Genomic DNA, 23,165 nt, shown 5'->3' with positions numbered 1-23,165 from the left:
AGCGCCTTACTCCCGCAGGAACGGCCGCTTTACATTCCCCTTGCAGACCTGGAGAGGGAAGGCTGCGCCCCTCCCCCGCAGGTCTGCACACTGGCCATGGCCATGGCCAGGAGCGCAGCGCAGAAGCTGCTCCAGCCCTGCAGCCTGCGGGCAGCGCATTGGGGTGGGGGCAGCACGGAGCAGGCAGGGCCCAGGTGGGCGGGGGGCGGAGACACAAGTGGGGCGGACACGCTCCTGCCAGGAGCTGCCTGGTTCACCCCTTGCCCGGGAGCTGCAGGAGGGGCCCGGATCATGGCTCGGCTGCAGAGCTTGGAGCCCAGGCTGGGCCCAGGAGTGAGAGGATGGGGGAGCTGGGGGTGTAGCAGAGGTTGGAGCCAAGAATTGGTTGGAGATGGGGTTGTGCCACTTCCGCTTGGCGGCAGGGGGGCCCTCTGGCTTTTTTTTTTTTGCTCCGCCCCCCACATCCCAATATTTCATCTTTGACATCTGGTCACCCTAGCCTGATATGAAGGAGGATGTCTGGACCAAGGGGCCAGGGACTGGCCTTTGCTAGAGAAACCACTGTCAAGTTTTAGCCAATTAGGACAAGTCAGCAAATAAGAACAACCTCAGGTATCAGTAACTGCTACAGGTTGCAAATTCCTACATGCAGCAGTTTCTGGCACTACACCTGCACAGCTCTGCTCCCCGGCTCTTCTCGGGCTCCTGCTCTCTCCTTAGCTCTGCCCCACTCTCACCCAGGCAGTTCCAGCTCACATGGAGGATGGGACCCCCTGGCCTGGTGACTCCCTCATTACACTGTCTGGCCTGTCAGTGCAGCTAACTTGGAGCTTTGGCCTCTCCCCATTGTCCCTGGGGACTGTCAGTCTCAGGGTCCTGATTTCCCATTGATCCTTCCCCCTTCTATTGGTGCTGGGAACTAGCCAACCAACCCCCCCCCCACACACACACACTAAGTTTTAGTAAAGGGCCAAGAGCCCCCTTACACAAGCAGCCCCATGAGGGTCACCGATGTGCAGAGAAGGCAGCACAAGCTGCTCCCATGGTGTAATGGGCAGCACTCAGGACTCTGAATCCTGTAATCTGAGTTCAAATCTCAGTGGGACCTTGTGTTGGCTTGTGGTCATAGGCGGCAGGTTATATACATTTGTGGTGCTCGTGCTCCAGGAACATTCAGGGCTGGGGGCCCTGCTCCAGCAATATTTGGAGTTGGGTCTCTTCCCCTGGCCCCTGCCTGGCACCCCTCCCCTCTGCTGTGGTGCATCCCTGCCTGACAAAAAGCAGCATGTGCCTGTCCCCTGCCTGCTCCTGCTGCTGGAGTAGAGGGATTCTGGGCAGAACTGCTGCCCCAGAGTCCTAGTGCAGGCTGCCCTCAGCCTCTCCAACACCCCCAACCCTGAGCTCCCTCTGAACCCTGATACTCTGCCCCAGTCCTGAGCCCCCTCCTGCATCATGAATCCCTCATCCTCAGCCCTACGCTCCCTCCCAGAGGGTGCACCCCTTCCCACACACTCCTTCCCACCCCCAGAGCCTGCACCTCTCACCCCTTCCTACAACCCTGCCGGAGCCTGCACCCAGCACCCAAACTCCATCCTAAAGCCTGAATCCTGCACCCTAATCCCCCCCAAACCCCCTCCCAGAGCCTTAGGCAGGTGGGGGTGGAGTTTGGGGGCGGGTTCTGGGCACCACCAAAATTTCTACAAACTTGCCACCCACCCATGCTTGTGGTAATGCCCCAGAGCTCAACTCCCCTGTCTCCAGCTGTGTAAGAGTGAATCTTTCCCCTCCTGCTGGGTGACTCACACCTCCGAGAGCCAGGTCTTTGGCAGGGATGGCCACAATGGGATAGGGCTCTAGAACTTGCTACCCTGATAGTTGGGATTCTTGCTGCTGCACCTGATGTTCACAAGCTTGGCCCTTGTGCTTCCTACCACACGTTTCCTCTGGCCCACATGGCGCTTGAAGAAAGGAGTGCCAGCGCTGGGATTAATAGTCAGGGCTTGGCAGGAGGGAGGAAGAGTCCCAGGCTGGAGCCCCACACACCTTCCCTCCTCCGGGCACCTAGAGCAGAGGCAGCCCAGCTCTGTCCGCTGGATACCTCAGCAGAGTAGGTGAGTTCATGTAAATACAGTCTGGTCCCAAAGCTTCCCCCAACCCTGGTCATCAGTAGCTGCCAGGGGAGAGCTCATTCACACCTCGCTTACAAATCATCATTTGAAATTCTAAGGTTGGCCAACACTGCCGAAGCCAATGCACCGACATTGTCAGCAAACACAACAGCTGGGTGAGGAAACCCGGCTTTGTCCAGACTTTCCAAACCTATTTGACTTTCTCAGGTACAAGTAGTTTTCATACGTTGTATCTGCTTTTAAAGTGTGTGTTAACGTTTCAATTTCCATTCAAATTTGCAACCAATGACAACATTGGCAGCGCTGCATGTAACTACCTGACCACTGAGGGAGGGGGTGTTGGGGAAAATCGGGGAAGGGGGTGTACAGCCCCCTGGCTGGGGGGCGTATAGGGAATGCCCAGTTTCACTGAATTGAGTCTCCTACTGCAGCACCTCAGTAGGTTACATCAGAGAGGAGCTGCAGTGTCTAGGCGGTGGGATGCCTGTGCCTTTAAGAGCCCAGCCCTGGGAAGTCCATGCTGAGAGGTGCTGCCTGTGAGAGGGGAAATAAAAAAGCCCTCTGCTCCCCCCACCCATGTTTGCAAACACTGGAGTCTCAGCCCACCGGGATAACTGTTCCCCCTCGGCCCCTGCCTGTGCCGGGGTTTAACCCTCTGGCAGCGCCTCCCTCCGGGCTTAACTCCGGCTCCTTCCCACCTCCCTGACTTTGCCTTCAGTCCCTCTCCTAACTCTGCCTCCAGCTGCTTGACCCCCGACCAGTCAATTTCCACCCCCTGCTCAGACCCTGGCCACCTACTCCTCTGATTTGCCCTCCTTTGCCCCTTTTTAATCCCTGTAAAAAGTAGTCGATGCTGTGTCCCATTCTCTGGAGGGAGGGCTGGGCGCCTGGCCCCTGCCTGCGCAGTGCTCAAAGTGCCCCATGATCTTGTGGATGTTTGCTGAGTGCTGCAGGGTCACCCGAAGGGGGAGAGAGACGCGGTTAGGAGGTGATGCAGCCAAGGGTGCCTCACCCAACACTGAGATGCAGCCACCTCTGGGGTGATTTACACAAGTCAGCAAATGAATATGGAACAAGAAACACATTGAAAGGATCGAGGCAGCTGCAGGAGGTGGAGAAAACCAGAAAAAGCAGTAGCCCTGGATCCCAGCCCTGTCCCTCCCCCACTCTACCCCCTAATCTCCACTCCCCTCCCACATTTGAGGGGAGAACCCAGGAGTCCTGGTCCCCAGCCTTGCCCACCCCCATATTTTGATATGGCTCCATCCAACAGCTGCCCCCACAATTGCAGGGCAGTGCCATGGGGCACACCGGGGCCTCCCTGTTTGCACAGGATGGGCAATGCCAGTGCTCCAGGATGGGGAGAGATGATGCTAAGGGAGAAGCAAGCAGCAGACAGCTCCCATGACAGAGAAAGAAATGCTAGGGGGTGCTGTGCTGCAAGGAGTGAATGGGGTTGGCAGGGAATGGGAGGATCTTCCCTCACAGCAGGTGCGTCTGTCTCCCTCCCAATTCCTCCCCAGCCCTACCCCAGCCCAGGCTAATCCCAGCCCAGCTACCAGGATTAAATTTGGCCTGGATTCCCCAGCTGCTGGGGGTGGGGCGTGGGGCTGGGAAGAATGAGCCTCTACTCCTCCTTCCCCAGACACAGTTGCATGGGCACAGACCAAAGGAGCCTGCAGCACTGCTGCCTAGAGGAAACTGAGGCACCAGCCACTGACAGACACATCATGGCTCTCCTCATCCTCATCCTCTTTTCCATATACAACCTGGCCAGGGGAGGGGGGGTAAACTCAAGGCAGTTGCATAGTTAACCTGTGGAACTCCTTGCAAGAGGATGTTGTGAAGGGCAAGACTATAACAGGGTTCAAAAAAGAACTAGATAAGTTTATGGTGGATAGATCCATCAAGGACTATTAGCCAGGGTGGGCAGGGATGGTGCCTGTAGCCTCTGTTTGTCAGAAGCTGGGAATGGGCAACAGGGGATGGATCGCTTGATGATTCCCTGCTCTGTTCATTCCCTCTGGGGCACCTGGCACTGGCCACTGTCAGAAGACAGGAGGATACTGGGCTAGATGGACTTTGCGTCTGAACCAGTCTGGCCGTTCTTATGTCTCCCTTGGAGCAGCAGTGACACCCAGTGGGCAGTCAGAGTAATGCACAGAAGGTGTTTTGCTTGGCGCAGCAGTGACACCAAGTGGCCAATCAGGGTAACACACAGAGTATGTTTCCCTTGGAGCAGCAGTGACACCTCGTGGTCATTCAAGGTAATGCACAGAAGGTGTTTCCCTTGATACAGCAGTGACACCCACTGGTCAGGTGGCGTAATGCACAGCATGTGTCTGCCCTCTACAAGCAGTGACACCCACGGACCAGTCACGGTAATGCACAGAGTGTGTTTCCCACCAATCTGGGTAAGGCACAGAGCATGTTTCCCATGGAGCAGCAGTGACACTCAGTGACCTGCAGGGGTGGCATCAGACTCTTCTCCTTTAGTGGGGGACTGAGGCTACATCTACACTACAGGATAAATTCGAATTAGCTTAAACCGATTTTATAAAACAGATATTATAAAGTCGATTGTGAGCGTCCACACTAGGCACATGAATTCGGTGGTGTGCGTCCATGGTCCGAGGCTAGCGTCAATTTCTGGAGCGGTGCACTGTGGGTAGCTACTGTAAAATAATGAGGCCAATAACGTCGATTTGCGTCCACACTAATCCTAATCCGATATAGTAATATCGATTTTAGCGTTACTCCTCTCGTTTTGTAGGAGTACAGAAATCGATTTAAAGAGCCCTTTAAATTGATATAAAGAGCAGTGTAGTGTGGACGGGTGCAGCGTTAAATCGATTTAACGCTGTTAAAATCAGTTTAACAGCGTAGTGTAGACCAGGCCTGAGATGGGCTAGACAAAAAAAATTGGGGAGCTGTGCCCCCCATCACCTGGCCTCACCCTTCACGGGGGCCATGCCTCTGTTCCTTCTCAGTTAAAGGCCAGGCTCATCTCCTCTCCCCCCGGCTAGGGTTTACAGCAATACAAACTTTATTAAAATAAAATAGTAAACACGGTTTACTTAAAATATTCTAAATCTGTCCAAATTTTAGTACTGAATCCAAAGTTCTCTTAAAGATCCCATCAGTAACCAAAACCTAAATGAAAAATTGAAACCAAAAACAAGGCTTAATTTAAAACCCAAACATTAAGAAAAACTTTGTTTGTAAAAATAAAAACTAACAAATGCTGTAAATTAATAATTTCAACATTTTATCAAAAAAGTGTGCTACAGCAGAATGATAAAATAACATCAAATAAATAAGCATGACCTCTAAAACCTCCTATAAAGGAATTGAATCCTTGAATACTGGTCAAATCGTAATAAAATATGCAGAACTATGTCAAAACTGGTGTTGCAAGTCAGCCATTTGAATCCAGCAAATGTCAATTAAAAGCTCCATTCCAACTAAAAAAAACAAAACAACCCAATAAACCAAAATGGTCACAGCCTGAAACAAACCTACACAGAAGCAAAATTAAACCTGTACCAACACTGGAACAAACGATGTAAATTTCTAATTCTAACTTCTTGTTTCTCCCAGGAGGAAGGTGTTTTGCACCCCAGTAACCAGGCTGTCACTGCAGCTTTCCTTTCACTAAATAAGATTTGTACCAAATATAAATTGCCCTCCAATTTCTCTAAGAGAAATTGAAATTGTATCTTTGCACTAATATCCCAAGTGTGCAAGTCCATCCCCTCAGAGCAGCCCCACACCCTGAGGCCAGGGGAGAATCCCAACTGGTTTGTGCATTTGTAACCCTGGGGCCTGAAGCTGATGAGAGAAAGGGAAATGATCCATCTTGGAGCCTTCCGATATCACCTGCGGGGAGCACAGGGATTTGACTGAGTGACATCCTGGCTAATTTTCACCTTGTTCTGTGCCAGCAGGCTCCGCTGGAGAGCTCGGGAGTGACTTGACCATGGCAGCACCCTATTTACATATTAAAAGCTGGCATTTTGGGGTCAATGGGGTAAAATGTGAGTACTTTTGGGGTTGGGACCCACATGAGAAGGGATGTGGACAAACTGGAGAGAGTCCAGAAGAGGGCAATAAAAATGATTAGGAGACTGAGACACATGACTTACGAGAACCTAGAGGCCATATCCTGTATGTTAAGCTAAGGCAAAGTTAGCATATCTATATTGTGACCTTTTACTCAGAGAGGAAAATCGACCTTTCTCATGTTACTTAAATAGATAAGTACCCATGCCTGTCCAAGACCTTTACTTAGACCAATCGACAATGGAGAATGGCATAGAGTTTTATTCAGTGTTGTACCCACAGATTTAACAGGTACACTACAAGGTAACTTATGTGCATATGTACATGTCATCAACAAGCACAAACATACTAGTCTATGAAGTAAATGTACCCTAATGTTTTGTGGGTGAGGAATGAAATTTGGGCATAGGAGGAAGGATTTCCGGCCCTTGTGCCCTATAAAAGAGGTAAGCCACCTCGCTAGAGCACTTTGCTCTATCATTGTGACTTACGTCCTCCACTCTCTCTCTATGTACTAGCAGTAGGCTGTACTTGTTCTGAAACTTTAAGTTTCAAGGGAACTAGGCTAAGTTCGGTTTCCCTACGTTTTTAGTCTTTGTTTATTAGGTTTTGATTTTAAGTTTAACATATTCAAGTAAACCCTAAGTAACACTAGCTTTCCCTAAGCACAGCATCTTTCACTTAAGAATTGAGAAACCTGAACTGCAAGGCTGGTCCTGTGTCTCTTACCACCAGGTTATCAAGGAAGGCTGTGAGTATATTAACCAAAACTTTGTTGTATATAATGCCATATGTATCTTTTGAATAGCAGTAATGCAAATGTAACTTTGTAACTCAATTAAATTAAATAACATGTAAGCTAATCAATTAAATTTTCATCAAATTATCCAAATTAATATTATTAGTACACCCTATATCAGGCTACATGGGACAGAGAGTTGGAATGCAGAGGGATGAAGGCACTGGCTCTGGGGGTGCAGACTCTGGGGTGGGGTTAGAATGAGACATTCAGGGTGCAGTAGAGAGCTCAGGGTTAGGATAGAGAATTGGGCTGTGAATGCTCTGGAATGAGGCCAGGAAAGAGAAAATTGAGATGCAAGAGAGAAGTCAAGCTAGAGCAAAAAGCAGAGAAGAAGTGTGCAATTTGAGCTGCAGAGGGAAGAAAAAAGCCTCTGCCTGTCCCCTTTCACCAAAGCATCTAAGAACCAGATGAAAGACATCTTTTCCCCACTGCAACAACAATTCCAGTTGACCTGGACTGAGGAAGGAAATCTTCTCCTTTGCAGCACTAGCAGACCTGGACTGAGTCACAACCACACCACACTCTGGTGTTCCTGGACTGGGACATGGGAGGGGCTCCTCTCTTCTCCATTTGGGACATGGTGGGATGAGAGAAGTGACAGAGCTTTACGGGAAATAATAATTTGCCTGATTCATGTGCCAGTCCAAGTCCTTGTTAACCCAAACAAGCCGTTTATCCTGCATGCTGATGCCAGTTTGGAGGGTCTGGGAGCAGTCCCGTACCAGGAAGTGGAAGGAAATGTAAATCTGTAGGCATTGCCAGCTGAGGACTGTCTGATAGCGAAACTCGCTATCCCACCACCAGCAGCAGTTCTTGGTCTTGAAATGGGCCATCACTGAGAAATTTCGAGACTACTTGTGTGGTGCTCAGTTTCAGGTGTGGACAGAGAACAATCCACTGACTTATGTGTTAACAAGGGCTAAGCTGGATGCTACAAGGCAGAGATGGGTGGCTACTTTTGCTAGCCATAACTTCGCATTCAATACCAATGTGTTGGTATAACAGGGAGTGTGATTTATCAGGACCACCAATTCTTGGCTAGGGGGAGGATGTAAGCAAGGTGAGAATGAACTTTACCCTGACATCTGTTGGTGATCTGTTGTAAAGGCCTTTTGTTGCTGATATGCATGCTCACACCCACCCCGCATTGCATGATGGGGGTGCATGTCCAAAGGGTTATTTCAGCTGCTGTGGGATCCCCGGTCTCTTTCTTATTAGGGCAGGGGTAATAAAGTACAGTTATTCTGGTGATATGAATCAAAGACAGTAGAACGGAACTTAGCAGTTCATGATTTCGGGACTCACCCGAACCTACATAACTCTCGTTAGGCAAGGGACATGGGTTCCAAAGGATAGTGAAATAAGAGAGATTGAAAAGGAATATTTGTATTTAGCAGCATGCTTTTCTTGTGAAATGTTTAAATGCACATTTTATGTCCTTTGTATCTCTCTAGTTTAAAAATAGAGTTTTTTATCATTCTAATTCATATTTGGATCAATACCACAGATAAAAAATGATTAATGACTAAATGCAATTTTTAGACATACATAAGCTGCTGGGCTTTGATCTCATTTCCACACTGAAAGTTTTAAACAACTCCATAGTTGGGGAAAATGCTTCTTTCCCCTCAGACAACAAGAAAATTTTGCAGATTGGACTGTGGGAAGTCAGCTGTGGGACACGAAATACCTCTGCAACCAGATTCTTAGTCACAGGTCAGCGGGTGGGTTTATGTAAATTCTGGACTCTGGGGCCAGAGCTAGGGGAGGGACCCCACAACTTTTGTGGCACATGCATCACCTCTGCAATCAACCTTTGCTACGTCACTCCATAACATCACACACAGAGCAGCCTTTCACCTCTCAGAACCAAAACATATCCTGAAAGTATCAGAGGGGTAGCCGTGTTAGTCTGGATCTGTAAAAGCAGCAAAGAATCCTGTGGCACCTTATAGACTAACAGACGTTTTGGAGCATGAGCTTTCATGGGTGAATACCCACTTCGTCAGATGCATGTAGTGGAAATTTCCAGGGGCAGGTATATATATGCAGGCAAGCTAGAGATAATGAGGTTAGTTCAATCAGGGAGGATGAAGCCCTGCTCTAGCAGTTGAGGTGTGAAAACCAAGGGAGGAGAAACTGGTTTTGTAGTTGGCAAGCCATTCACAGTCTTTGTTTAATCCTGAGCTGATGGTGTCAAATTTGCAGATGAACTGAAGCTCAGCAGTTTCTCTTTGAAGTCTGGTCCTGAAGTTTTTTTGCTGCAGGATGGCCACCTTAAGGTCTGCTATAGTGTGGCCAGGGAGGTTGAAGTGTTCTCCTACAGGTTTTTGTATATTGCCATTCCTAATATCTGATTTGTCTCCGTTTATCTTTTTCCGTAGCGACTGTCCAGTTTGGCCGATGTACATAGCAGAGGGGCATTGCTGCCATATGATGGCGTATATTACATTGGTGGACGTGCAGGTGAATGAACCGGTGATGGTGTGGCTGATCTGGTTAGGTCCTGTGATGGTATCGCTGGTGTAGATATGTGGGCAGAGTTGGCATCGAGGTTTGTTGCATGGATTGGTTCTTGAGCTAGAGTTACTATGGTGCGGTGTGCAGTTACTGGTGAGAATATGTTTCAGGTTGGCAGGTTGCCTGTGGGCGAGGACCGGCCTGCCACGCAAGTCCCTGATGATGCGTTGGATAGGTTTTAGCTGGGGACTGTATGTGATGGCTAGTGGAGACCTGTTGGTTTCTTTCTTGGGTTTGTCTTGCAGTAGGAGGCTTCTGGGTACACGTCTGGCTCTGTTGATCTGTTTCCTTATTTCCTCGTGCAGGTATTGTAGTTTTGAGAATGCTTGGTGGAGATTTTGTAGGTGTTGGTCTCTGTCTGAGGGGTTAGAGCAGATGCGGTTGTACCTCAGTGCTTGGCTGTAGACAATGGATCGTGTGATGTGTCCGGGATGGAAGCTGGAGGCATGAAGGTAGGCATAGCGGTCGGTAGGTTTTCGGTATAGGGTGGTAGTAATGTGACCATCACTTATTTGCACCGTGGTGTCTAGGAAGTGGACCTCCTGTGTAGATTGGTCCAGGCCGAGGCTGATGGTGGGGTGGAAGCTGTTGAAATCGTGGTGGAATTTATCCAGAGACTCCTTCCCATGGGTCCAGATGATGAAGATGTCATCAATGTAGCGTAGGTAGAGAAGGGGGCGTGAGTGGACGAGAGCTGAGGAAGCGTTGTTCCAGGTCGGCCATAAAAATATTGGCATATTGTGGGGCCATGCGGGTGCCCATAGCGGTGCCACTGATCTGGAGATATATATTGTCATCAAATTTGAAATAGTTGTGTGTGAGGATAAAGGCACAGAGCTCAGCAGCCAATTGTGCTGCGCCATCATCAGGGATTCTGTTCCTGACAGCTTGTATTTCATCTGTGTGTGGGATGTTCGTGTAGAGAGCCTCTACATCCATGGTGGCTAGGAGGGTGTTTTCTGGAAGGTCACCAATGCATTGTAGTTTCCTCAGGAAATCAGTGGTGTCACAGAGATAGCTGGGAGTGCTGGTGGCATTGGGTCTGAGTAGAGAGTCCACATATCCAGACAGTCCTTCAGTGAGAGTGCCAATGCCCGAGATGATGGGGCATCCAGGATTTCCGGGTTTGTGGATCTTGGGTAGTAGATAGAATAACCCTGGTCGGGGCTCTAAGGGTATGTTGATTTGTTCCGGTGTTAGTGTAGGGAGTGTCCTGGGTAGATTTTGCAGTTTCTTAGTGTATTCCTGAGTGGGATCTGAGGGAAGTGGCCTGTAGAATTTGGTGTTGGAGAGTTGTCTGGCAGCCTCCTTTTGGTAGTCAGACCTGTTCATGATGACAACAGCACCTCCTTTATCAGCCTCTTTGATGTCTGGGTGGTTTCTGAGGCTGTGGATGGCATTGCGTTCTGCACGACTTACGTTATGAGGCAAGCAATGTTGTTTTTCCACAATTTCTGCCTGTGCACGTCAGCGGAAGCATTCAATGTATAGGTCCAGACTGTCATTTCGACCCTCAGGAGGAGTCCATGTGGAGTTCTTCTTCTTGTGCTGTTGGTGGGAGGGTATCTGTGTATCAGTGCGCTGTTCAGTGTTGTCCTGAAAGTATTCTTTGAATCAGAGACGGCGAAAGTAGGCTTCCAGATTGCTGCAGAACTGTATCATGTTGGTAGAGGTGGCAGGGCAGAAAGAGAGTCTCCGAGATAGGACAGGCTTTTCTTCTGGGCTGAGTGTGTAGTTGGATAGATTGACGACATTGCTGGGTGGGTTGGGGGTACCACGGTTGTGGCCCCATGAGGCAGGTAGGAGTTTAGACAGCTTACAGTCGAGATGAGAGTGGGATACACAGAGGGCCCTGCCCCAATGGCTGATGTACATACAGGGCCCTGCCTCACCTACCCACCAGCGCTCACAGGCGCAATGGCAGTAGTGGGGTCACATAGGCAACTGCCCTCAGTTGCCACCAGGGGTCTCTGCAGCAATGCCAGGGGGGATACATGCCAGGCATTGCTGCCCCTCGCCACCAGGAGTCACTGCTCCTACAAGAAGGCACCTACAGGACACTCCCGTTCCTGGCCAGCAGGGGTCACTATCACTGGGGAGGGGCTATGGGGAAGCAGAGAAAGAGCAACTAACTGCAGTGGGGAAAATCATAATCTACCAGGGAGAAAGAACGGACTCCACTAGGACATCGCACCAACTCCGGCCAGGCTGGATACCAGCAATTCGGGGCTGAAGTAGCTCCAGCTAGAGGCTGGGCGGAGGCAGGTGACCTCGGTTTCTGCGCTGAGCAGGCTGCTTTGGCAGCGAGGAGGGACAGGGAACCCCCCGGTCAGGGTGTTGCTGCCCAAGGAGGGGGAGATCTGCGGCACTCTTTGGAGTAGCTGGTTCAGCAGCCATGAGCCACATGCTTCTCCCTGCCTGAGCTCTCCAGGAGCACATTATGCACAGGTGTGCGCTGGATGTAGGCACCAGTGTAACAACAGGGCCAGACTCTGCTGAGTGCTGCCTGCGAGAGACAGGGACAGAGTCAGACGGGCAGATGGGGGCAGGAGATGACAGAGCCAGTGGCCAAGAGCTGAACCCATCACAAGTCCAGCCTGTGACATCACCATCCGTCCCTGCAGCTCTCCATCTGTCCCGCTGTCCGTCCAGCCCTCAACCCCTCATCCGTCCCCAATGTATGTCACACACACCCCTTCACCCATCTGCCTCACACACTCATCTATTTCCTCATGCATCCTGCTGTCCCTCTGACTGTCCCTGCAGTGCCCAGCACAAGGAGGCATAATGGACCCTGAGCAAGACTTTTGGGTGATGCAGTAATGGAGCTAGCTGGTGATAAGGGGCATCTCTAATCCCAGCCCCACTTCTCCTCTGCCCAAAGCCATGACCGTGAGCCCACCCTTCTCAGTCTCAGACCTCATAGCCCCAAAGACATTACTGGCCACTCACGCTGTGACCCAGTTACAGCAATGAGGTCTCCCTGAAGATAGGGGGTGGGAGGAGCAACCCCCTTATCCTGGCAGGCAGGACACATCCTTCCCAGTATGGCAGAGACCCTGCCCGTGGGCAGATAGACCCAGCTGAGTCCATAGGAGACTGGGGAAGGGGGAGCAGAGAAAGAGAATGCAGGCAACTGAACATGACAGGTGTCCATGAAAGGAGAGACAGAGAGAGTTTGAGTGAAAGTTGGCCAACACAGAGAGAGAAACCTAGGAGGAAGAAAGAAATTCAGAACAGGGAGTCACCCTCATGGATCCAACTTTCTGCTAGGGAGCACACACCACTCCTCGCAAGAGAGATGATCAGCCCTCGCAAATGGCAACATCATCTCCCTTGAAGCCACAGATAGTCCGGAAACCCACACCCAGATAACGGGAAGTCCCTGCCTGGAGCCAGGAGGGCTGTGACCAGAGCCCTTCCCAAACCAGATACACATCTCACCGACAGAGATGGTTACTCTTGTCCCAGTTGGGCAGCTCTTGCCTGGCATCAACAGGATTCACGCTGTCACTGCTCTTGATCACTTTCCATCTCACCTCAGGGCTGGACTCCATCCCCGCGACTTCTTTTCCCTTGGTATGAAACACAACACAAGAGGAAAAGAAAAAGCAATGGTGGTGAGGTTCCTCTTCTCACTACTCCCGCACACCAGGGCTTCAGCTTCAACCCTCCTCCCATTCTGCCATCACAGCTACAATTAGAAATCTGAGCCCGGGGCTCACACCTGCTTGTCTCCCCAATCCTAGGCCCTGTCCAGCATGTCTCCCTCCACAGAACTTACCTGGCCTCATCTTACACTCCATCTTCATATTGCTCTTCTCCTTCCCAGAGCTCCTGCTCTGCTCCTCAGACCTGTCTGTCCTCAGCTCTGCAGGCAGAGGGGAAGGGGCATGATGGGAACACACACGCCCCATTCCAGACACCACACAGCATCCACAGGGCTACCAAACACCTCATCTTCGGCCAAAACCACACCTCACCCCGAGGGAGCAAAAAGCCTTTGTGAGCACAGCACACACAAGACAGGAAAAGATTAACACCCACACCCTGCCCAGCCAAAGTGGGAGCTTCCTGGCCACAGGTCCATAGGGCTCATGGATGGAGAAGTTTGCCGGGCTGTGGGGGTCTCTGAAGAAGTAGCTCAGCATGTGAGTGACTGGGATGTATGTGGGGGCCTGACTGTGGGTTGGGGTGTCCAGGAGGACCCCAGGGAAGGGAATAGGGGGATTAGGGATAGAGGAGGGTGGGGTTACCAACGTGCATTGTGGGAATGTGGGATTTAGAGAGCCCAGAGTGGATGGGTGTCGGTGGGTTGGATGACCCCACAGTTGTTGAAAAGGGGAACCTGGCAGGTTTGGGTGTAGCAGAGATTGAAGATGAGGAACCTCACACCCTGGGGATGGACTGAGGGAGTGGGGGGATGGGAAAGTGGGTTCCAGCAATGAAAAATGGGTTGGAGGCAATTAGGGGTGGGGCGCTGAGGACGGGGTTGGGGGGGAGGAGGAGGAAGGGGTGGTGGGGTGCTGAGAACGGGAAGGAGGATGTCAGGGGTGGGGCGAGAGGAGGAGGTCAGTGTCGGGGTGCTGAGGACGGAGGGGGAGGAGGAGGTCGGAGCGAAGGGAAAGGCCAGGTAGAGTGTACACGATGGGGGAGGGGATGCTGGGGGCTGAGGGATCCCCACAGATGGGGGTGGGGCTGGCGAGAGGGTCACAACAGATGGGGGGACACTGAGGGGGCTGGTTGGGAGGGTTTGAAGGGGCTGCTGGGGCCCTACAGAAGGAGAGGAGGGGGCGGTGCTGGCAGGAGAGTCACAGCGGATGGGGGGGACACTGGGGGGCAGGTTGGGGGAGGTTGAAGGCCCTGCAGCCCCAGGCTGCCGCTTGTGGGGCTGCTCCCAGGCAGCTTACCGCCCCCCCCCCCGCTGCCCTCCAGGCCCAGCTGGGGGGGGGCGGGGTGAAGCCCTTTCACTCTGTGCTGCCTCTGCCCTGTGCCCCCCGCAGCCCGGCTCCCACGGGCCCGGGGCTGCTCCCGGGGCAGGGGCTGGGCCTGGCGCCTGGAACTGGGTGTCTGAGCCCCTGGTCCCCCAGTGTGGAGCCGCCTCTCCCCGTCCCGCCTCTGTGCTCCTCGGCCTGGCCCCGCCCCGCCCCCCGGCTGCCCCCATGGTGGGGGGGGGGCAGCGAAGCCTCGGGGCCAGGAACCAGGGCCTCACCCCCAGGGCTGGCGTTAGACCAACCCCCAATCCCGGCCCCGCGCGGTGCGAATCTCTGCCCTAGCTGGAGGCGCCTGTTTAATGTTGGCTCAGCGGGCGGCGCTCCGGGTCTGCGGCAGCACTTCTGCGGCGGGTCCTGCGCTGGCTCTGGGTCTGCGGCAGCAGGTCCCTCAGCGCCGCCGCAGATCGGGAGCGAGTGCAGGACCCGCCGCAGACTGGGAGCGCCGCCCGCTGAGCACCGCCCCACAGGGTTTGTACCGGGGGTTTTGTTTGGTCTTCCCTGCCGGGGCCCCAGCGAGACTGTTCGAATTGGGCCCCCCCCTCCCTAAAGCCGGCCAGGCTCGCCCCGCCCACTGAGTCTGTCCCGCGCTCTCTCCACCAATCAGGGAGCGGGGAGGGGCGAGGCGAACTGACGAGTTACGGCCCCTCCTCCAATACAGGCCGCGTGTGAGAGGGAGAACTACGCTTCCCAGTGTGCTCCGGGAGGGGGCGCGTTGCCTGAGCAACTGTGCGTCACTTCCGCTCTGAGACGAGCCATGAACTACAACTCCCAGCCTGCCCGGGGGCGCTTCCGTCCTCTCGAGCCCAGGTGAGGGCAGGTCCCTGGGTCAACCTGACACCCCCCCAACTCCGCCCCCCGCCCCGCCCCCCAGAGAGCCCCGCCCCCCGTGCAGTGTATTAACCTGCTCCGCGTGGGAACGTGCCGCGCCGCTTCGCCCCTTTCACCCCCCGCACAAAGCAGCTGATCGGGGCGGGAGCGGGAGCGCTGGGGGCGGAGGCCGAGGACCGGCGGGCGGGGGCAGGTCAGTGCCGGGTCTGTCTCTGCCCGGTGACTTGGTACATTTGTCTGCACCGCGGGGATGTTCCCAGCGCCCCTTGTTCGCTGGGGCTTTAACCCCCCGTCTGGGTGTGAGCTGGTTTCTGGGTGTGTCCGATGAGCCTTGTAACCGGCTCCTTGTCACTCCCCGAACTCCCGCTGTGCCCGGCCACCCAGCCCCGTCCTCCTCCCTCGGGTGAGCCCGGCTTTAACCCCCCCTGCAGTGCCAGTGTCACCCGCAGACAAACCTGCCACTGAACCGAATTAATCCTCCTCATTCCCCGAGCTCCGCCCTCCCCCCAAAGCCCTGCCCCTGCCCCCTCCTCCTGGGGTCCTGCCCCCACACTGCCCCTACCCCCGACGTCCTGGCCTCACATCACCTGTTCCCCTAATCCCTGTCCCATTCCCCAAAGCCCTGCCCGCTCCTCCTGGGGTCCTGCCCCCACACTGCCCCTACCCCCGACGTCCTGGCCTCACGTCACCTGTTCCCCTAATCCCTGCCCCATTCCCCAAAGCCCTGCCCCTGCCCCTTCCTCCAAGGCTCCACCTTCGCATTGCCCCTTATCCCCAATACGCCACCCTCACTATGCCCCTTCCCCCAAATCCACACTCCTGCATTGTGCCTCCCCAATACACCCCTCCCCTGCACCCTTTCCCCAAGGTCCCATCCCCGCCCTCACATTGCCCCTTCTCCAGAGTTCCTGCCCTTGAGCTTCCCTTTCCCCCCGAGAGCCTGACCCTGCACTGCCCCTTCCCCCTGAGACCCTGCCCCTACACCACCCATTCACCCGGGACCCCGCCCTCACATTGCCCTGAGACCCTGCCCCTGCACCGCCCCTTCCCCCTGAGATCCCGCCCCTACACCACCCATTCACCCGAGACCCTGTGCTCACATTGTCCTAAAACCCTGCCCCTGCACCACCTGTTCCCTCTAATCCCTTCCCCCGCATCGTCCCTTCCCCCGAGGTCCTGCCCCTTCCCCTAACCCCCATCTCTGCATCGTCCCTTCCCCCGAGGCCCTGCCCCTTCCCCTAACCCACATCTCTGCATCGTCCCTCCCCCCGAGGCCCTGCCCCTTCCCCTAACCCCCATCTCTGCATCGTCCCTTCCCTCGAGGCCCTGCCCCTTTCGCCTAACCCCATCTCTCCATCGTCCCTTCCCCCGAGGTCCTGCCCCTTCCCTAACCCCCATCTCTGCATCGTCCCTTCCCCGAGGCCCTGCCCCTTCCCCTAACCCCCATCTCTGCATCGTCCCTTCCCCCGAGGCCCTGCCCCTTCCCCTAACCCCCATCTCTGCATCGTCCCTTCCCCCGAGGCCCTGCCCCTTCCCCTAACCCCCATCTCTGCATCGCCCCTTCCCCCGAGGTCCTGCCCTTGCACCACCCCTACCCCCAGTCCCCGCCCCTTTCCCTGAGACCTCACCCCTGCATCGCCCGTTCTCCCCGAGACCCCGCCCCTGCACTGCCCCTCCCCCAGTCCCAGCCCCCCCCGGCCCCTTCCCTCTAGTCCCCGCCCCTTCACCACCCATTCCCCTGAATCGCCATCCCTACATCACCCCTTTGCCTGAGACCCCGTCTACACCCTTCCCCTTTGCCCCGAGACCCTGCCCCTCACACTGCCTCCTCCCCGAAGTCCCCAATGCCACACTGCCCATTCTCCCGATTCCCTGCCCCCGCACCGCCCCTTCCCCCGAGACCCTGCCCCTGCACCACTCATTCACCTGGGACCCCACCCTTACACCACCCATTCACCGGGACCCTGCCCTCACATTCCTCTGAGACCCTGCCCTCCCACTGCTCCTTCTCCTAGGACCCTACCCCTGCACCACCCATTCACCTGAGACCCCACCCTTACACCACCCATTCACCTGGGACCCTGCCCTCACATTCCCCTGAGACCCTGCCCTCCCACTGCTCCTTCTCCTGGGACCCTGCCCCTGCACCACCCATTCACCTGAGACCCTGCCCTCCCACTGCTCCTTCTCCTGGGACCCCGCCCCTGCACCACCCATTCACCTGAGACCCTGCCCTCACATTGCCCCGAGACCCCCCTGCACCACACATTCACCTGAGACCCCGCCCTCACATTGCCCCGAGACCCCCCTGCACCACCCATTCACCTGAGACCCCGCCCTCACATTGCCCCGAGACCCTGCCCTCCCACTGCTCCTTCTCCTGGGACCCTGCCCCTGCACCACCCATTCACCTGAGACCCTGCCCTCGCATTCCCCTGAGACCCTGCCCTCCCACTGCTCCTTCTCCTGGGACCCCGCCCCTGCACCACCCATTCACCTGAGACCCCACCCTTACACCACCCATTCACCTGGGACCCGCCCCCTCACATTCCCCTGAGACCCTGCCCTCCCACTGCTCCTTCTCCTGGGACCCCGCTCCTGCACTGCCCCTTCCCCTGAGGCCCCCCCTTGCACTGCCCCTTGCCCCGAGGCGCCCCCCCCTGCACCATCCAGTGACCCAGGAGCAGGCCAGACCTGGGAGTGAGGAGGCAGAAACATGCTTTGCTCTGCCACAGACTTCCTGGGTATCCTTGGGCACATCACTCAGCCTCTCTGGGCCTCAGTTCTCCCGTCTGGGAAATGGGGCTGGTGGCGCTTCCCACCCTCGCACGAGCCTGGGAGGAGAATTACCCTGCGAATTAGGAAGATGCTCAGATCCTGGAGTAACGGGGGAGGGGCTCAGGGGGAGCACACCTCCTGACCCTGGCTGGGCGCCCCCGGTCCCTCGTAGCAGGGGGCTGTGCAGGAGGTTCTCCTTGCAACCATGAGTGGGTGTCTGGTGGGTGCTGTCACCTCTGCCAGAGACCCCCTAGAATCTCACTAGCTTCCTCTGCATGCGGGGAGGGGCTCCTACTTTCTGACTTGGGGGGACATTCTGTGATGTCAGAGCCCGTGGGGAGAGGGGTTCGAATCACGAATCTGGAGTGGCAGGGCAACCCCCTCCCCCAGTCAGATTCCACTAGGGGGCTGGGCTGGGACCTCTAGGGAGGGAGACACAGGAAAAAACAGCCGCCACTATGGAACCCAGGAGTCCTGGCTCCCAGTCCCCCTGCTCTCACCTCTAGACCCACCTCTGCTCCCAGAGCCAGGGATAGAGCCCAACCCCCACCTGCTCTGACCATTAGACCCCACTCCCCTTTTAGGCTCGCTGCCTTTTCTATCCACGCAGCCCACCTGTCCATCCCTTTGCTGCAGGTTTCTGAGGTGTCACCCCTGATCTGCACTCCCTCAGTGCAACCCAAGGCCTTTCCTCTCCCCAACCACATTTCCTCTCCCCCCTTGTGCTGGATCATCTGCTTGCCCCCCTGCCTCTTGCGGTGCGCTGTGCGGCATGGCTGGGGATTGTGCAATGGCCCAGCACCAGGCAAGGCAGAACGTAAACCACAGGCCCTGCCCTGCCTTGCCCTGCCCTGCCCTGCCCCCCCCACCCCACCCCACCCCAACGGATCTGACTTCCAGGTGCATCAGAGCCCAGCGCCCTGCACCTGTGCCCTCCTGCCCCACAAGGGGTGAGCTGCAGTCCCCACCATGCTCTGCAGAGGGGAGAAGGGTCAAGCCAACCAGCCCATTTAGGATGGGGGAATCAACACCCTTTTTTCTGCACAGCCACTGACCATCAGCAGGATTCCTCCTTCTCCTCCCTCCTGTGCCTCGGTGCGACTAAATCTCTGCACCTAGACAGCCGGTCCATCTGCTGCACCTCAATCCCCCATGCCTGAGCCTCCCTGCCAAAGTCCTGCACCTGGTTCCATAGAATTAAGTCTCACATCTCACTGGGAACTCGACTTCTTGTGCCCAGAGAGTCTCGGCCCCTGTCAGTAGATGACCTAAGTCTGAGAAACACAGTGTCCGTCTTCTCTAAAGAAGTACTTGGAGAGGTTTTTCTTATGTCACCACATGGCCTAATGGATAAAGCATCTGACTTTGGATCAGGTGATTGAGAGTTCGAGTCCCTTCATGGTTGTGCTTGTGCAGTTTTACTATTGTGCTGAAAGTCCTGCTTCCTTCAGGGCTGGAACCTCTTCTTGGTCGCTCAGGCCAATGCTCTGGCTTCAGCTAGAGCCCCGGGAAGGAGTCGGGTGTTGGACATCCCAAAGGCTGGGACATGAGCCCCAAGTACTTCCAGTCTAGCCTTTGCTGTTCCTGACTTGCCAAAGAAACTGGGCAGCTGCCTGGGCTGGCGTGTAGAGCAGTTTCCCTCTTCCAAATATGCGCCTGTCCCTGTACTTGAGGGGGCTTGGTAAATAGCACCTTGGGAGCCTGGGTGTTTCTCTGCTTCTCGCCAGCTGGGGAAAAGCCTTTTGGGGTAAAATCTCCTGCCCCACTGCAAAAGTGAGCACTGTGAGTGGGAACAGACAGAGGCCACACCGGGGGGCTGGCCCTGCTTTCCTACCTTCTTCTGATGTTGGCCACAGAGCATCAGCAGCCGCCTCGCCTGCTGGTCTGCGGGTGGCCTTCAGTGGGTGTTTGGCATGGCAGGGAGCAGGCTGGCTAGGGGTCTTTGTCGCTGTCTGCTGGCCACACATAGGCATGGTCCTCCCCTCTCCTGAACAGCCAGAGTTAGTCTGTGCTTGAAAGCAGGGACACAGGAGACTCAAAACAGGAGGGTGAGAAAGACTGAGAAAGGACCTATGAAGACAGCACACACTACAGGGACATTGCCTGGTGAAAGGATGTGGAGACACCAAGTTGCCCCATTTTTCCTGGTGCCCTACGCAGCTGCGTACTGCTCCGGCGGCCAGCCCGATCCCCCGGCTGGCTGAGACGGCCAGGAAAGCTGCCCCTGCTCCGCCTCTTCCCCAAAGCCCCCACTCCTGCTCTGCCCCCATGCTGCCTCTCCCCACCCCTGCTCCACTCCATTCCCCCCCCCACTCCACCCCTTCCCCTTAGCTGCATCCCGGTGGACTGCAGGAGGGATCAGTCTCATCCTGCACTCACCGGGCGCCGGGAAGTGGAACGACCTGGCCCCAGCCTGCTCTGCTCCACCAGCTCCCTGCTGCGGCGCTGGTGAGTGCTGGGGGGCGTTTCCCCCCACCGCCCAAGTTCCAAGGCTGGGAGCAGAGTGCAGCAGGCTGGGGCTGGATCACTCCACTTCCCACTGCCCCGTGAGTGTGGGGTCTGGCCTGCCCTGCAATTACCGGGCGGCGGGAAGTGGAGTGACCTGGCCCCAGCCTGCTCCGCTCTGCCAGCTCGGACTGGGGGACGGGGTGTTGTGTAGGGCACCAAAATGTCTAGGGACAACCCTGAATAGATTTTTCCACAGGGACCGATGGCTGTTAGAATAGAGCTATTCAGGCTGCTTGTACAGGCCTAGACTTTAAGAACTTAGGTGTATTTTTATCACTCAGCTAGTGACAGGGGTATAAAACAAAGAACCAAAGTCCCAGTCTGCCTGTCTGGGCCTTCTCTCCCTAGGAGAGTCTGAGCCCTTGTTCGTAGGTGTCATAAACAGATAGTTAAGGGTTAATGTCTCTTTTACCTGTAAAGGGTTAAGAAGCTCCATAAAGCTGGCTGACACCTGCCCAGAGGACCAATGGGGGACAGATACTTTCAAATCTTGGTGGAGGGAAGTCTTTGTTTGTGCTCTTTGTTTTGGGGGTTGTTCGCTCTTGGGACTAAGAGGGACCAGACGTCCATCCAGGCTCTCCAAATCTTTCTGAATCAGTCTCTCATGTTTCAAACTTGTAAGTAATTAGCCAGGCAAGGCATGTTAGTCTTATTTTTGTTTTCTCAACTTGTAAATGATCCTTGTTTGCTGAGAGGATTTTACCTCTGCTTGCTGTAACTTTGAACCTAAGGCTAGAGGGGTTTCCTCTGGGCTATATAAATCTGAAAAGTATTTTCCATCCTGATTTTACAGAGATGATTTTTATCTTTCTTTGTTTAATTAAAAGTTTTTTCTTTTAAGAACCTGATTGATTTTTCCTTGTTTTAAGATCCAAGGGGATTGGGTCTGGACTCACCAGGGATTGGTAGGGGAAAAGGAGTGGGGATGGTTAATTTCTCCTTGTTTTAAGATCCAAGGGGTTTGGATCTGTGTTCACCAGGGAATTGGTGACGCCTCTCAAGGCTGCCCAGGGAGGGGAATGTTTTGGGGGGACAGGGAGTGATCCAGACACTAACTTCTGGATGGTGGCAGTGTTACCATATCTAAGCTAGTAATTAAGCTTAGAAGGGTCCATGCAGGTCCCCCACATCTGTACCCTAAAGTTCAGAGTGGGGAAAAAACCTTGACAGTAGGCTAAGGCCTTTGGCTAAGCAGCAGGGGCAGCCATACACTGGGAAGTGAACGGTCACATCCTCACCTCCCAAACCCGTCACACTGAACTAAGGTGGGGTTGGGCTGTTAGGAAGATGATCCTGTCCCAATAGTGCCCATCACCACCAGATAAAGAAACAGATCTTAAGGGAGCATCCGGTCTGGCAAGAAATCTCTTCTCAATGGTTGTGGTTGTGAAACCGTCATTTCTGTAGAGTTTATCTTTATGGCCCCCGCTTTTCTGTTGTCAATCTGTCTGGTCCTCTAATTCTTTCTGTCTGCTGCAGAATTAATTTTACTGGGTGTAAGTTAATTAGGGGAGTGGGATGTAATTGGTTAGAGAATTCTGTTACAATAGGTTAGAATTGGTTAATTACATTTCAGTAAAATGATTGGTTAAGGTCTCGCTGAGAATATTACCGTATAAACTGGGGTCAAACAGGCAGTGGGCGGGGAAATTGGAATCATGCTTGCTAACGGGGGGATGGGAATAGGGAACGGGGAACAGGGACACAGGCAAGGCTCTGGAGTGTCGGAGCTGGGAAGGGGGACGTGAGGTAAACACTCTGCAGTGTCAGAGCTCATAGACTCATAGACTTTAAGGTCAGAAGGGACCATTATGATCGTCTAGTCCGACCTCCTGCACAACGCAGGCCACAGACTCTCACCCACCCACTCCTGTAACAAACCCCTGACCTATGTCTGAGCTATTGAAGTCCTCAACTCATTGTTTAAAGACTTCAAGGTGCAGAGAATCCTCCAGCAAGTGACCCGTGCCCGACGCTGCAGAGAAAGGTGAAAACCCCCCAGGGTCTCTGCCAATCTGCCCTGGAGGAAAATTCCTTCCTGACCCCAAATATGGTGATCAGCTAAACCCTGAGCATGTGGGCAAGACTCACCAGCCGGACACCCAGGAAAGAATTGTCTGTAGGGATGTGGGGTAAACGCTCTGTGGTGTCAGAGCTGGGTAGGGAACACTGGGGAACGGACTCTGTCCGTGTATAGAGATCAGCCTGACTGGTGTGAAGGGCTTTGGAATCTGCTTGCTTGGAAACTAACCCCAGTAAACATCCTTCTGTCTGCGCTTCGGACTTCTGGTCTTTTGCTGCTTGCTGTCTGTGTGACAAGAGCCAGGGAAGCGGGCAGGGGAAGGGAAAGCCCTCTAACAATGGCTCCTTGCTCCTCTCCCTCCAGGCTCAGGGGTCAAGGATGGGCAGGACTCCAGGCTCTGCTTGAGGGATCCTGGCACAGGGGCTGGTCGGGGAGAAAGGATTGTAGATTCTGACCTGCACTCTGGAGAAGAGGTAATAAGTGAAGGAGTATTTTTGATTCTTACGTTGCTTCAATGTCCC

General features: G+C 54.5%; 1 long non-coding RNA gene and 1 other non-coding gene across 2 annotated transcripts; one reads left to right on the top strand and one right to left on the bottom strand.

Annotated features, from left to right (window-relative positions):
- The first annotated feature begins 1,036 nt into the window (after positions 1 to 1,036).
- On the top strand, positions 1,037 to 1,108 carry TRNAQ-CUG (transfer RNA glutamine (anticodon CUG)). Its single transcript has one exon. It is a non-coding gene; the product is annotated as a tRNA-Gln (tRNA).
- Positions 1,109 to 5,380: 4,272 nt separating this feature from the next.
- LOC127042037 (uncharacterized) lies at positions 5,381 to 14,273 on the bottom strand. The gene is made up of 2 exons (XR_007771813.1): positions 12,958 to 14,273; positions 5,381 to 5,593 (listed from the first exon to the last, which is right to left on the bottom strand). It is a non-coding gene; the product is annotated as an uncharacterized LOC127042037 (long non-coding RNA).
- Between the last annotated feature and the right edge of the window lie 8,892 nt (positions 14,274 to 23,165).

The sequence above is a fragment of the Gopherus flavomarginatus genome, unplaced genomic scaffold (assembly GCF_025201925.1).
Source record: "Gopherus flavomarginatus isolate rGopFla2 unplaced genomic scaffold, rGopFla2.mat.asm mat_scaffold_1869_arrow_ctg1, whole genome shotgun sequence".
In the NCBI taxonomy this organism is placed as follows: Eukaryota; Metazoa; Chordata; order Testudines; family Testudinidae; genus Gopherus; species Gopherus flavomarginatus.
Note: the sequence above shows the minus strand (reverse complement) of the source record. Positions and strands in the feature narration are given on the sequence as shown.